Genomic DNA, 15,999 nt, shown 5'->3' on the forward strand with positions numbered 1-15,999 from the left:
GGCAAGAAAGTTATTTCTATTTTTATGCCGATACCTCAATGCAGAACTTGATTTTGCATTTCACAGCTGGAGGGAATAAAGAGACATTGAGAGGTGTCCTGGAGGGAAAATCTTGAAGAAAGCCTTGGAGGTAAGAGACAGGGTGTTAAGTTTAAGTGAAACTAAGACTTTGTTTTGGTTTTTAAGTCTCACAGTACTTGTTCTAAATAGATACATTCATTTAGCATGCTTATGACATTCAGTGTAATTTGTTAGTGTTTTTGCTGTTGTCGTGTTGTTTTTAGTGAAAACAGTTTGGTATTGTCTTAGATTGTTCAGACTGCTATAACAAATTACCATAGAATGAGTGGCTTATAAACAATATAAATTTATTTCTGACAGAGCTGGAGTCCAGAAGTCTGGGATCAGGGTACCACCACTGTCAGGTTCTGGTGAGTACCCTCCTGGAAGGAAGTTGCATTCTGCCAATTCTTGTGCTCTTTTATGGTGGAGAGCATACCAGAGAAGCAAGTCAGTGGGTGTTTCGGGGTCCATTCTTTGCTGTTCTTTAAAAATTACATGATATAGAAATATTAGTACAGAAAGGATTTGTCTGCTGCAAGCCTGTGTAGTTTTTTGCGTTGGTTCGATACTTGCTCTTAGAAGCAGTGGCTTCGGCAGTAGCGTTCAGTGGCCTAGTTACAATTCCAGAGGCAATCTTCATGTTTCCTCTCCCCAGGAGCTAGGGCAGTGCCTTCAGTAACCCTGGGAATTATACCCAGGTCTCATTCTTGTGTCTACATTAGCTGATGCATTAAAATATAAGTTGTTTAAAGAAGAAATTGAGTATCCGTGCTTAACATTTTGAATTTTTTTAGAAAATTTGAATGCAAGTAGTGAAACTAAGTACAGATTAAACACAGCTGTCCAGATGTCTGAGTTATCAAAAGACTTCATAAGTAAGCAGTTCTTTATAAAAATGAGCTCTTTTGTTCAATTCCTGTAGCAGAGTCCACATTTATTTGTGTAGGAAAATTCCATTCCACAAATAGAGTAGGGGTAGAAATTAAGGAACATTTTAATACATGGATCACTTTTTCCTGAGTCTAGAAAAAGTAAGCAGAGTCCAAGTGACTTATGGAAATGACTGGGGTAGATCTACATTAATTAACATTTCTTTCTTGATGTTAAGGTTGGTTTAGCCGTTAAGTTGTGTCCAGCTGTTTGAGACCCCATGGACTACAGCCCACCTGGCTCCTTTGTCCATGGGATTTTCAAGGCAAGAATACTGGAGTGGATTGCCATTTCCTTCTCCATGATGTTAAGGTTATTCAATATTAATTTCCCTTTTAAAAACCTAAATTCTCTTTTAAAAAATCTATATTATTCCTGAAGTTTTCTCTGATGTCTCTTTCAGAGTTTTAGCCTACTTAAGCATCTTTCACAAAAAGATATTTCTAAAATCATAACATTTGATTGTTTATTAGAATGCCAGCAGTTTAATTTACTCAGTCATAGATTTTTCTACTTCATTAGAAAATGGGGAGAAATGCAAAAATTCTCTGGTTATTCCAGCCTTTTTGGTCTACATTTTGAATTAGCTGAAGTCTCTCTTCCTCCTTAAGTCTATTTACTAAGCTGAGAGTGGATTTTATTCCTTCTAGTTCTTTGCAGGAGGCCACAGCAAGCTGAATTCTTATATTAGCATTTTAGAAGTTTGTAACTGAGAGAGCAAAATCTAAAACATTGTTTTACATAATGCATATATTCAACAATATTTAGCCAAAAAAAAAGCTTTTCATCATTTTAAAAGAAGCTGTTTCTCTTCTACAGAATTCAAATATTTTCTGTACCTGTAGAATGTTTTCCAGATAAAAGTGTTAAGTGGGGCAAGGTGCATGATAATAATTAAATTGAAACTTGGTGTTCAAAAGCATATATGTAGGAATTGCCTTTACTCCATAAAGTAATATATATATATATTTAGTTGAGAATAATTGTGTGCTATTAATTATGTATTGAAAATCTGGAAGGTAATTAATAGCTTGCTGATAGAGGAGGGCTTTTGGAAAAGTATCATCAACTCCACTCTTTCCAGCATAAGGTAATTTTCATTGAGTATCTAGAAACTTTTACCCTGGGAAAATGCTAAATATGTAGGGCCATCACTGAATCTCTGGCTTTCCTTTGCATTGACCTAACGTAATTTTGAGTACAAACAGGATAACCATTTCAAAGAAGTTTCTTAAAATGGACTAATCCAAGAATTTATTATTTTGTTTTTAGCATGACATTTTCCTAGAAAAATTAGCATAGAAGGATAACACAAAGATACTCATATCTGTTCTCACTGGCTGCTGACTTTATAAAACATCTGTCTTTTTGTGTGAATTATGTAGAGCGTTAGATTGCAATGTGCAGATGCTCTATTCACTGAAAGAAATTACTTTGTTTGTCACAAGATGGCGCTGCATGCAGTTCTAAATGGGCTATTCTTCCCCCGAAAAGAAGTTTTACAGCATTCAAGAGAAAGCAGCCTAGCCCTTGAATACTGGTACTTTCCTTCTGTGGTTCTGAAAAGTAAGATATGATGCCCAGACAGAAGGCAAAAACATTTTCCAAACTCAAAATCTGTGTCAAAAGAAATAGAATTAAAATTCATTATTGAGAATAATTTTAATGTAGAATAAACAAGAGAAAATATGTAATAACTATAATAGATTCTGCCCAAATAGATCTTTTATTTACTCCACTTTTGGATAGGACAGCAACAACCAGGCCAAAACTGAAAGGAAAAGATGGAAAAAAAAATAGGAGTATTAAAGTGGCGATCTTGAGTACTGTGTACCTACTTTTAAACAGTGTATGGGGGTATTGAAATGGCCAAAAGGAGAATCCCTTCCTCCCATTTCCTTCCTCACTGAAACTAAGTATAGGCTCAGACGTGGCAAGAGACACAAGTATCACTACATTATAGATATGCAAAGGTAAGCAATGGACAGAAACACCCATCTCTGGTTTTCATCACAGTCTGAATTTTTGCAGAATGACTATCACTTTTTTGCTTAAGGATATTCAATGGTTTTCCATTTTGCTCAAAATTAAGTTCAGGCTCCTGGAGTTACTCAGAGTACCAGACTGTAAACTTTTTTGTTGTTGTTTTGCCAGGACATAATATACTTAGGCTTCCCTGGTGGCTCAGAGGATGAAGCGTCTGCCTAGAATGCAGGAGACCCGGGTTCGATTTCTGGGTCGGGAAGATCCCCTGGAGAAGGAAATGGCAACCCACGCCAGTATTCTTGCCTAGAGAATCCCATGGACAGAGGAGCCTGGTGGGGCTACAGTCCACAGGGTTGCAAAGAGTCAGACACGACTGGGTTAAATTCATTCAAAGTACTTAGGGGCTTCCCTGGGGGCTCAGACGGTAAAGCATCTGCCTGCAATGCCGGAGACCCGGGTTTGATCCCTGGGTGGGGAAGATCCCCTGGAGAAGGAAATGGCAACCTACTCCAGTACTCTTGCCTGGAAAATTCCATGGACAGAGGAGCCTTGTAGGCTACAGTCCATGGGGTCACAAAGAGTCGGACCGGACTGAGGGACTTCACTTCACTTCTAATGTACTTAGGACAGATGGGAAAAAGTCAATCATGTTATTAAACACACTGTTTATTCACACTGTTTATTGATAAGATAAGCTGACCTTATCTTATCAAGACTCTCAAGGAAGGAAGGAGTGTATTGATTAACCATCAGCCCAAAAGGGCCATTTTCCAGCCCCACTCAGCCACTTCCTCTGCTTTTTCTGACCCTCTCCCTAGGTTCATGTGCTCAGTCCATTTCAGCACCTAAAATGAATGAGTCAAGTAATATTTCACAATTAGGGCCTCTGTACATACTGCCTGTATTGCTGCACTGCTTTCTCTACATGACGTTTTTTCATCCTTCCTGTCACAATTCTCATCTCACAGTGGGATTCCCAGGCCACTTAGTCTTTAGTAAGTTAACCTATTTCACAGCCTCTTGTTCTGTTCTTTTTCTGTCTCTTATCATAAATTGTAACTATATAATATATGATGTATAGGCTTTATGTTTCAAATAGATTTGAGAAAGGCATCTCATGGACCTCTCTAGTGAGCCACATTGCATGTTAGGCTGCCATAGACGATGGGAAGTACTATTCTAAGAAACTTACAGTTTTATTTAATTCAGAAATTCCTCAAAACACATTTTAGCATTAATAGTCCAGGAAGCTATATGAAAAACCTGTTAGAAAACACTATTCAAATCATCCAAGATCTGCATTTTATGGAAGAGGAAACATGTTCATGTTAGTGACTGCCCATGCTATGAATTTAATTAGCAAACGTTCAGGGCTCTTTTTGATAGACACAATCATATTGACAGTGGATTTATTTCCACAGTGATTGATTCACTCTTATCATTATTACCTCCGTCTTACTATATCTGGGCTATTTTTACCAATCTTTTTTCCAGTAACTCTCCCAGACTAAATTTTAGCAGAATATACAAAATACTTATTTGGATACATGCGTTTTACTTTTCTCTCCATACCTACCTACAAAATACCTGTTATTCATTATTGTATTGCATATTTGGCAGGTCTCCATTATAGCAGGGGTCAAACAGAATAACAAAATTTTATTTACATCTCTTTCCCCCCTTTCTAATTTGAACTCCTTAAGGGAAGAGCACTGATGTTAGTCATTCTTATATTTCAATTTATTCAGGGCCCCCCAAGAAATAAATACTAGAGAATATAAATATGAAAACAATTTCTATGGATGTTTGAGGTCTAAAGGGGACATTGCCATAAATACAAGCAATTATAGTGTGTCAGGCTGTGATGTCTTCTGTGTCAGAGCAAATTTTATTGTGACGGGGGGTTCTGAAATCACTTTCCAAAAGTGATCATATGTAACTTAGATGTAACGGTGTTTCAGCATGTGGAGGAAGAGAACAAAGACGGAGATAACACTATATAGCACAGTTGGCTGTTTATCCCATGTAGAATGCTTTATCCTGGATAAATACTGCCAACCTTTAGGATTAGCTCTCAGTTCCACAGGGAAAGCTTTCTGGGACCCTTACAAACCAAACCAGTGCTAAAATGAGCTCTCCAATCCCATAGTTTACTTTTGTTTCATAAATCCTAACAATATTAGTCATGAAATAATATAAGATTAAGCCTGATGATAAGGAGATGCCTCGTGTTACTTCTGGGACTTAGAAGTGGAATGGGGCTATTCCTAATTTTATGGTAAGAGCTATTGTTATGAGTATAGATGCTGTTGGGTTAAATAATTTTATTATGGTCCATTGGCCTGAGAATATTTAGTTAATGATAATGGCTATTATTAGTAATATTGAAGCTGTTGATTGGGTTAAGAAGTATTTGGTTGATGCTTCTGTGGCTCGTGGGTTATACTTTTTTATTATAATGGGGATGATAGCAAGTATATTTATTTCAAATCTGATTCAGATGAGTAGTCAATGGGAGTTGATTATGACAATGATAGTTCCTAGTATACTAGTTGATAGAATAATGATAAAGATAATTGGGTTTATTAGTATAGAAAGGATATAAACCAACATTTTCTGGGTGTGGGCCTGATACCTTAATTAGCTGACCCTACTATTAGAATTTGGTGTAATTGGGAGCATGAAGAGTTTTGGGTTCTTAGGAGTAGGTTCAATTCCTATAGTTCTAGAAATAAGAGGGCTTAAAACTCTATTATTTACTCTATCAAAGTAACTCTTTTCTCGGACATATTTCTTCTGTTTGTGGGGGGATGCTTGATAGATGGAGAAGGCAATGGCACCCCACTCCAGTACTCTTGCCTGGAAAATCCCATGGACGGAGGAGCCGGCTAGGCTGCAGTCCATGGTGTCGCGAAGAGTCGGGCATGACTGAGCGACTTCTCTTTCACTTTTCACTTTCATGCATTGGAGACGGAAATGGCAACCCACTCCAGTGTTCTTGCCTGGAGAATCCCAGGAACGGGGGAGCCTGGTGAGCTGCCATTTATGGGGTCACACAGAATCGGACACGACTGAAGTGACTTAGCAGCAGCAGCTTGATTGGAGGATGGGTAGTGATACGTGTCACATACATAAGGTTAGTGTTAGGGGTAGGAAATTTTTTCATAGTAGTTGTATTAGTTGATCATAACGGAATCGGGGATAGGATGCTTGAATTCATAGGAAAGAGAATGTGAGTAGCAGTGATTTGATGGTAAAGTTGATTGTGTATAGTTCTGGTATGCATGGGTTATAGAATGCTCCTAGGAATAGGATTGTTGTAAAAATATTCATTATAATGATGTTTACATACTCTTCTATGAAAAATAGGGTGAATGATCCTGCTGTGTATTCTACGCTGAAGCCTGAGACTAGTTCTGACTCTCCCTCAGTGAGGTCAAATGGAACTTGATTTGTTTCTGCTAGTGTCGAGATAAATCATATTATCGCTGGGGGTCATGCTGGAAAGATGAGTCATACTTGCTCTTGTGTGGTGATTAGGGTGGAGAGGGTAAAGGACCCACTCATTAGAAGGACTGATAGTAGAATAATTGCTAGTGTGACTTCGTATGAGATTGTTTGTGCTACTGCCTCTTGAGAAATCTATATGTAGGTCAGGAAGCAAAAGTTAGAACTGGACATGGAACAACAGACTGGATCCAAATAGGAAAAGGAGTACGTCAAGGCTGTATATTGTCACCTGCTTATTTAACTTATATGCAGAGTACATCATGAGAAATGCTGGGCTGGAAGAAGCACAAGCTGGAATCAAGATTGCTGGGAGAAATATCAATAACCTTAGATATGCAGATAACACCACCCTTATGGCAGAAAGTGAAGAGGAACTAAAAAGCCTCTCGATGAAAGCGAAAGAGGAGAGTGAAAAAGTTGGCTTAAAGCTCAACATTCAGAAAACTAAGATCATGGTATCTCGTCCCATCACTTCATGGGAAATAGATGGGGAAACAGCAGAAACAGTGGCTGACTTTATTTTTGGGGGCTCCAAAATCACTGCAGATGGTGATTGCAGCCATGAAATTAAAAGACACTTACTCCTTGGAAGGAAAGTTATGACCAACCTAGACAGCATATTCAAAAGCAGAGACATTACTTTGTCAACAAAGGTCCGTCTAGTCAAGGTTATGGTTTTTCCAGTGGTCATGTATAGATGTGAGAGTTGGACTAGAAAGAAAGCTGAGTGAAGAAGAATTGATGCTTTTGAACTGTGGTGTTGGAGAAGACTCTTGAGAGTCCCTTGGACTGCAAGGAGATCCAACCAGTCCATCCTAAAGGAGATCAGTCCTGGGTGTTAATTGGAGGGACTGATGTTGCAGCTGAAACTCAATACTTTGGCCACCTGATGCAAAGAACTGACTCATTTGATGCAGGAAAGATTGAGGGCAGGAGGAGAAGGGGACGACAGAGGATGTGATGGTTGGATGGCATCACCAACTCAATGGACATGGGTTTGGGTGGACTCTGGGAGCTGGTGATGGACAGGAAGGCCTGGTGTGCTGCAGTTCATGGGGTTGCAAAGAGTCTGACATGACTGAGCAACTGAACTGAGCTGAACTGATGGATATTTCCTCCTAAAATGTAATCATCACCAGAGATGTCATCCACACTGTATTTTCATTGGTGTACCTCTCAGCTTCCCAGGTGGTGCAGTGGTGAAGAATCCACTTAAAGCAGGAGATACAAGAGACACTTGGTCGAACATGTGAAAAACAGAAGTAGGTGAATTGCATACTACAAGTTTTAGGAAGTGATAAGAGATGAAAAGATGAGGAAGAAAGTAGATTTTAAATTTATGCTGAAGCACTGAAATTGTATTCTATTGCTTACAGGAAGTCATTGAAGGTGTTTGAGGAAAAGAGTAAATTGACCAAGTAAAGTGTTATAATTGAGACTTTGTATTAGTTTTCTGACTCCCTAATGAACCATTCCACAGTAAAATCCATGAACTTGACATAATCTGCTATCAGTTCAGTTCAGTTCAGTCGCTCAGTCGTGTCCAACTCTTTACAACCCCATGAATCGCAGCAGGCCAGGCCTCCCTGTCCATCAGCAACTTCCAGAGTTCACTCAGACTCACATCCATCAAGTCAGTGATGCCATCCAGCCATCTCATCCTCTGTCATCCCCTTGTCCTCTTGCCCCCAATTCCTTCCAGCATCAAAGTCTGTATATAGAGATAAATAGACTATATGTGTATGTATCAGTATACACATTCTCATAGTGAGAGTCAAGCTTAAAGACATATTCTGTTAACAATATAGTTGTAAAATACAGTTATTAAGATAGTTATTAACAAGTTTCTTTTTAAATCTGAGACATTTAAAAGATGATCTTTATTTTTAAGATTGCTTACCCTAGAGAACGCTAGAAATCTAGGTCTCATTAATTCTCACATAGTCTAGACTAACCTGCATTATTAGGTTAGTGGTTGATTATTTGCAAGTGTTTAAAAACAGCCTTAGAAGGTAATAAATAATAAGACTATTTACTGTCCTAGAGCTATGTGGTCTGATGTGATAACCCCTAGCAAGATGCGCCCATTTAAATGAAAATTAATTAAAACTAAATAGAACAATTTCTCACTTATAACACATTTCAGGTACTCCTTTGATCACTGCAAAGGTTCTTTTGAACAGTGTTCAAGCCTACAGGGCAATAGTTAAAACACAAATACAAACTTGATCATGCTAGCTTCCATTTTCCAGTACTATAAGTTTTTCAGAATCCTTTGTTCTAGCAAGTCTTGCTTGATTTTGAAAATGAGCTTTTGAGGTAGAGTGTACATGAATCATAATTGCTGGGATGAAGGAATAGGGAGAGAGCAACTTATAAGACTCACCAACGTCACACTGGTAGCAGCACCAAGGCTTAAATTGAATTTTGACTCAACTATGGACTTGTTTCCTGGGTGAGAGATTTAAAAAGAAACAAAAAAACCACAAAACCTCTTGGTCATAGGTTCTGAGAAAACTCCATTCTAAGAGAAAGCCCAATGAAATAAGGAAAATGTGAGATAAATTTTCATCCTTACTGAAATCATCCCTTCTGTGATTCTATGTGAGAATTTCTCAGCCACACACTGTAAAGCCACATGACAGGAAAAGATGGTAGGGGAAATATATTCATTTTAATCAACTGGAGGAAATGCAGCTAGGAGAGTGATTGTCAGCAATAATGTGGAGTGAAGAGCTCCAAACCCCCTGAGTCATCCCATGTAGGGCTGTTGATCTGATTGGCCGTGAGGAGTGGCTATTTTATAGTGAGAGCAGCTTCCTAGCAACGTCCTTAGCGCCTAGCATCTCCCAGTCCCTCAGGCATCCAAGCAGCACTGCCGGTTCATTGTTCTCTAGCCTACTTTTGTTTATATAAAGCAAATGAGGGGAAATAAAATAAGAAGGATATAGTAGCAGCTCTAGTTATGAGAATGTTCTTCGTAGTGTAGATTAACAGGAGAAATTTGTTTAACAGATAAAACAGATTGTAAAACCTTTGGCTTAAAATCCAAAGCTGTAAATCACATAAAATCCAAGCACAGAGTACCATGTGCTACTCATAAAATTTCAATTTGTAAGTGTGTGTTGTTCTTGGTCACACATAAAAGCACAAAGCTACAGAACCATTTCCGTAGGGGACTACTTGCGCATCATCCATCTTCACTTTACATGTGGCCTGTGAAAGTTCTGGTTGAGGTCTTCAGGATGTGCATTTGTGGATGCTAAGGACAGATCTGAGTCATGATACTAAAAGGAAAATCCACTTGCTGCTTATTATGTTTTTTAAGGCAGAGTAAAGTGTAATAAAATTGGATAAGATTGCTAGGTGCTTTACAAGTGAATATAAATGTTTGTTGAATGAATAAACTTTTCTGGAGGATGTCCTCCCACTTTTAGACTTAACTCTTGCATATTCATTATTAATTTTTTTTTAATTGAAGGATCATTGCTTTACAGAATTTTGTGATTTTCTGTCATATATCAACAAGAATCAGCCATAGGTACACTCATGTCCCTTCCTCCCCGACCTCCTCCCATCTCCCTCCTCACCTCTTTCAGCCTGTCACAGAGAGTCATACAGCAAATTCCCATTGGCTATCTGTTTTACACATGGTATTGTAAATTTCTGTGTTACTCTCTCCATACGTCTCCTCTCCTCCCTCCTCTCCTCCCACCTTGTCCATAGGTCTTTTTCCCTATGTCTGTTTCTCCGCTGCTGCCCTGAAAATAAATCCATCAGCGCCATCTCTTCAGACTCCATATATACATGTCAGTATACGATACTTATATTTCTCTTTCTAACTTATTTCACTCTGTATAATGGGCTCTAGTTTCATCCACCTCATTAGAATATTTAAATGTGTTCTTTTTATGACTGAGTAGTATTTATTTATTATTTATTATTAATCACAATAGAAAAAAGGCTTAACATAATAATACAATCCACTGGATTATAAACTGTTACTCATCTTTCTCTCCCTACTTCCCTCACCCGCCTTCCTTCCCTCTCTTCTCCTGTCCTCCTTTCTGAGGTCCTGATCACTGCAATTGCATTATTTGTACTATTGACTATTTGTACTATTGTACTGGTCCCAAATAGGGAAAGGAGTACATCAACACTGTATATTGTCACCCTGCTTGTTTAGCTTATATGCAGAGTACATCATGAGAAATGCTGGGCTGGAAGAAGCACAAGCAGGAATCAAGATTGCTTGGAGAAATTTCAATAACCTCAGATATGAAGATGGAGAAGGCAATGGCACCCCACTCCAGCACTCTTGCCTGGAGAATCCCATGGACAGAGGAGCCTGGTGGGTGGCAGTCCATGGGGTCGCTAAGAGTTGGACACAACTGAGTGACTTCACTTTCACTTTTCACTTTCATGCATTGGAGAAGGAAATGGCAATCCACTCCAGTGTTTTTGCCTGGAGAATCCCAGGGATGGGGGAGCCTGGTGGGCTGCTGTCTATGGGGTCGCACAGAGTTGGACACGACTAAAGCGACTTAGCAGCAGATATGAAGATGACATCACCCTAATGGCAGAAAGCAAAGAAGAACTAAAGAGCCTCTTGATGAAAGTGAAAGAGGAGAATGAAAAAGCTGACTTAAAACTCAACAATCAGAAAACTAAGATCATGGCATCAGGTCCCATCACTTCATGGAGAATAGATGGGGAAACAGTGGAAACAGTGACAGACTTTACTTTTTTGGGCTCCAAAATCATTGCAGATGGTGACTGAAGCCATGAAATTAAAAGAAGCTTGCTCCTTGGAAGAAAATCTATGACCAACCTAGACAGCATATTAAAAAGCTGAGACATTACTTTGCCAACAAAGGTCCATCTAGTCAAAGCTATGGTTTTTCCAGTAGTCATGTATAGATGTGAGATTTGGACTATAAAGAAAGCTGAGTGAAGAAGAATTGATGCTTTTGAACTCTGGTGTTGGAAAAGACTGTTGAGAATCCCTTTGACTGCAAGGAGATCCAGCCAGTCCATCCTAAAGGAAATCAGTTCTGAATATTCATTGGAAGGACTGATGCTGAAAGGACTGATCTGAAACTCCAATACTTTGGCCACCTGATGTGAAGAACTGACTTATTCCAAAAGATCCTGATGCTGAGAAAGATTGAAGGCAGGAGAACGGTATAACAGAGGATGAGATGGTTGGATGGTATCACCAAATCAATGGACATAAGTTTGTTATCTCTGGGAGTTGGTGATGGACAGGGAGGCCTGGCACGCTGCAGTCCATAGGGTCGCAAAGAGTCAGACACTACTGAGCGACTGAGCTAAACTGTGCTATTGACATGGTCAAGAACTAGTTGACTATTTTAACTCAGAAAATTTGTACCTTAACATATATTAGGGAAAAATACTTTTCTGGAGAAAAAAATTGGAAAATGAAGTTTCTAAATTGTCAGTATACTCCCTAACTCCATAATCTATTTGCAGACAAGAGGAAGATTACTTTTGCTATATGTATTAACAGAGTACTCATCTTTCCTCTTATTAGCCATCCTTATATTTATACATGATTACTCATACCTGTCAGTAAGGTGACCATATAACTTGTCTTCCAAGCCAGAAAATGTTTAAAAGTGAAAGGACAGTATTAATAATTAATAACGTGGATGAAAGTATATACAGGAATAGTATCAGGCAAACTGTGATATATGTTTGCCCTACTCCTTGCCATGTAAGGTCATCATCATCCAAAGCCCAGCACCTATATACTTGCTGACAAATGTAGAATATAATTGCTTGGTAATAAATACCATAGAGTACAAATGATATTTTTTTGCCTGCATTTTCAAAGAGTCTTTCTCCGTTACCTCTTGGTAAAATGCATGATGCTATTTATTTATAAAATCTGAGGGATGAGCTAGTTAGAAAGCAAATTTCCTTTAATGAATCTCAATAACCTTTGGCAGTGGTTTCTAGTTTGAGATTGTGGGGCTCTCTTCCTCAGTGGCTGTGGCCAATCCCAAACCGATATCGCTTTTTGGTTTTACATCCCAAGTCTAGAAAACTTTAAGCATGGTCCTAGGTGTTTATTTCAAATATTCAACTTTCTCTCTGCTCAGCAGTACTTGAGCTATGTTATTACATGGCTGTCTTTGTGACTCATGTTTTATATTCTCACTGACTAGCAGAAGATAGAAATATAGCATAAATGTTACTATTTGGTGATTTTTTTTTTTCCTGATTCCCTCTACAGTATCCCTGAACTAGTTGGTAATTATAGAATGAGTTTCATAACTGCGTTTCAAATGAGTTTCAACTAGCACTTTGAGACCAGAAAGTCATCAGGCTTAATAGGAAGGTACCATAATCTGACAGGGCATAAATTAAGAAATATTATAGAGGTATTGTCATTATAATATAGACATATACTTGAAATAAGATAGAAAACTGAAGGCATTGGAACACCAGCATTGAGAGAAAACTAGGGAAGAAGACTACACATATAGACATAGACATATAGATATAAATATAGATATGGACTCAGAACCCTGACATATAGTCAGCTTTGTTTACAAACAGCTTTGTTTGTCAGCAGGTATATAGGTGCTGGGCTTTGGATGACGATGACCTTATATGACAAGGAGTAGGGCAAGCATATATCACAGTTTGCCTGATACTATTCCTGTATATACTTTCATCTGTGTTATTAATTATTTGTGGTGTAAATGTCCTTTTCCAGGAAAATTATACAGAGAAATTCAAGAGAATTCTAAATAAATGAATACAAGCCATAGACCAAGTTTAATTTTCAGCTTTTCTGTCTACCACCCCCTTCTTCTCCCCCGCCCCTCATTTATATCAGTGAGGATACTTCCAACTGATAGAAATAAAAAACACGAACCAAACTTACTGATACATTAAGGGGGATTTTCTGTTGTGGTTGTCACTTACCTAAAAGTTCCAAAGGAAGTGTGATGAGCAGGCATGATTCAAATAGGGCCATAAGGTCAGCTTGCTGTGATTCTCTTGAGATGTGCACCTCCACGTGCCATCTTCAACCACAGCGGGTATTTTTCATGGCAGTAGCATGGCCGATGTTTAGATGAAGGTAGACATTCATTATATGGTTTTCCTGGCCAGAGTCTCAAGTTCTTTACTGATCACTTGTGCTTTGGTAACCAGGACAATTTTTTTTCAATAAGTAAAATTTTCCTAGAGTCAAGGATGAATTCAGTCTCACCTCCAACTGCACGGCGTCACACCATTAGGCAAATGTGGTGTAAATGATAAAAGAGTGTCAATGTCACGTCCCCAAAGGGAACCTGGCTCCTAATGAGGAGGGGCGAAGGGAGGAACAGACAGGCATGCAATGACTACATGTTTATTTCCACCAGATGCTCCTCTTTCATACCTTGTCATCTGTCTTTTACCCGTGGACTTTTATGTTCTTGAGTTCTTTTTGCCTCGAGAGTTTGTTATCCTAAAAATTTTACTTCAGTCGTGTGTGAATATATATCTTTCAAGAGGGGATTTATATGGTAGACCAGCCCCCCATTATATTTGCTTTCTTTATATCATAGAGATGAGAGATCTTTTTCTATTCAGCCCCTAACATTCTATCCGGCCTATTTCAGCATTGTACTGTTTTCTCTCCTGCCAATTGATTTTTTTCCCATTTATTCTGCAAGTGGATTGAATCCCATTCTTTTCCATACTCTACTTAAATAAAAGTGAAAATATAGTTACTTAAAAAATAAAATGCAAGCAACAAATCCAAACATTTTCTAAAGTAACATTAGTAGGTTTAAAATTTATAGTCCTGTTTTATTCAAACCAGATTAAAAAATGATGGAGGTAAAAATAGAATATTTTAGGTGATTACAAAAAAATACCACTAAAATACCCCAGCATCTTTACTTACAGTGATGTCGGTAGTCAGATAGCAGCAGTAAAAGATAAACAGACAAAAATATGGTGCATCCATAAAAAGAAATCTTGTGCAGTTATAAATAGGAAGGAGCTCTATACTGATAGAAAAGGTGTCCACAAAGTTTTAAAGAAACTTAAAACCTCACAGAATATCAAGTATCTTATGTGTGTTTTCTTTTTTGTATAAAAATGAGAAAGATAATTTATTTATTTGAGTATGTGTGTGTGTGTGTGTGTATATATATATATATGTATATATATATATGTATATATATATATATATATATACACGGCAGCCTAGGGAAGGACACATAAGAAACCAGGACCAAGAGTTCGCCATGTTGAGTGTCAGAGAAACTATTCAATTAAGGGACATTTTATGAAATCCAATTTTAAAGTTTAATGTCAGTTTACAAAGAATCACAAAAGTCTTTATCCCGTGACAATGCAAAGATGTAATAAACTTGGGAAAGAAGTCAGACTCAAAATAGTAGCCTGATTTTGCCAACTATAGCATAATTAATATAATGTGGCCTGATTTTTCAGATGTTTCAAAATCTTGAATTGCTTTCTATTTCTGAAGATCAATTCTTAATCTTACAAATCTCTAGAACAAGATGCTGAAGGAAACTATTATTCTTTTTTACAGTCACCCTACTGAATATTTCTTTCTATTCAGATTTCCTTTATTTTTCTCTTTGCTTTACTGAATGGAAATTGCATGAGTTAGGGGTGTTTGTCCATTTCATTCATGCCATGTCACAGCATATAAAACAGTGGTTGTTATTAATATATAGTAATCAAATCATAAATATTCCTTAAATAAGTGATAATATTTTTAATATAATTCTGATTCTATGAAGGTAATCAGTCACTCATAATTTCAGAAAATTTTCTTTTGTGCCATTTTAGAAAGGTTCCTTATTAGTTCTTTTTATATTTAATAACTTTTTATAAGCAAAAGTTTAATTTACTTATTACATTTATGAATTTATTGTAGCCTTTATTGAAGAAACAGTTAAGAAATCAAATCCAGAAAGACACTAACTAGAATTTGGGCAGTGTTCGTATTGATAGTGTGATTTACTGAGTAATCTATAGATTATTCTCCCCAGAATAAGCTCTTATCATCAAGACAGTAACTGAGTTGTTAGGGATTATAGAACATGGTTTAAGAACATCACTGATGAAAAAGGGACTATAAAAATATAACTGCTTGGAAACATAAGCTTACCCAATATTTTGAGAACTCTAAATATGGAAAATACATAAACTATCTGCTCTATCCACATGCTTTAGATTGTTTGAAAATGCACTGAGCTAACTAATGAGTCTAATTTTCTCTTGTAAACAAAGACTGTCTTATAATAATATTCTTCTAATAGTGGCTATCTATTTATCTCTTCAGGACCTTAAAATAATATTCCAAGTCTTGTTTTATGGACTCCCTAAAGGGTCATAATCAGTCATGAACATCTTTAGTAATTACTATGCAGAAGAAAATTTTCTTGATTTTGGATGGAAAACTTACAAACCATGCATTTCTGCAATTGGCAATTTGTAGCATCTGCTCAA

This window comes from Capricornis sumatraensis, chromosome 5 (assembly GCF_032405125.1).
Source record: "Capricornis sumatraensis isolate serow.1 chromosome 5, serow.2, whole genome shotgun sequence".
Taxonomy (NCBI): domain Eukaryota; kingdom Metazoa; phylum Chordata; class Mammalia; order Artiodactyla; family Bovidae; genus Capricornis; species Capricornis sumatraensis.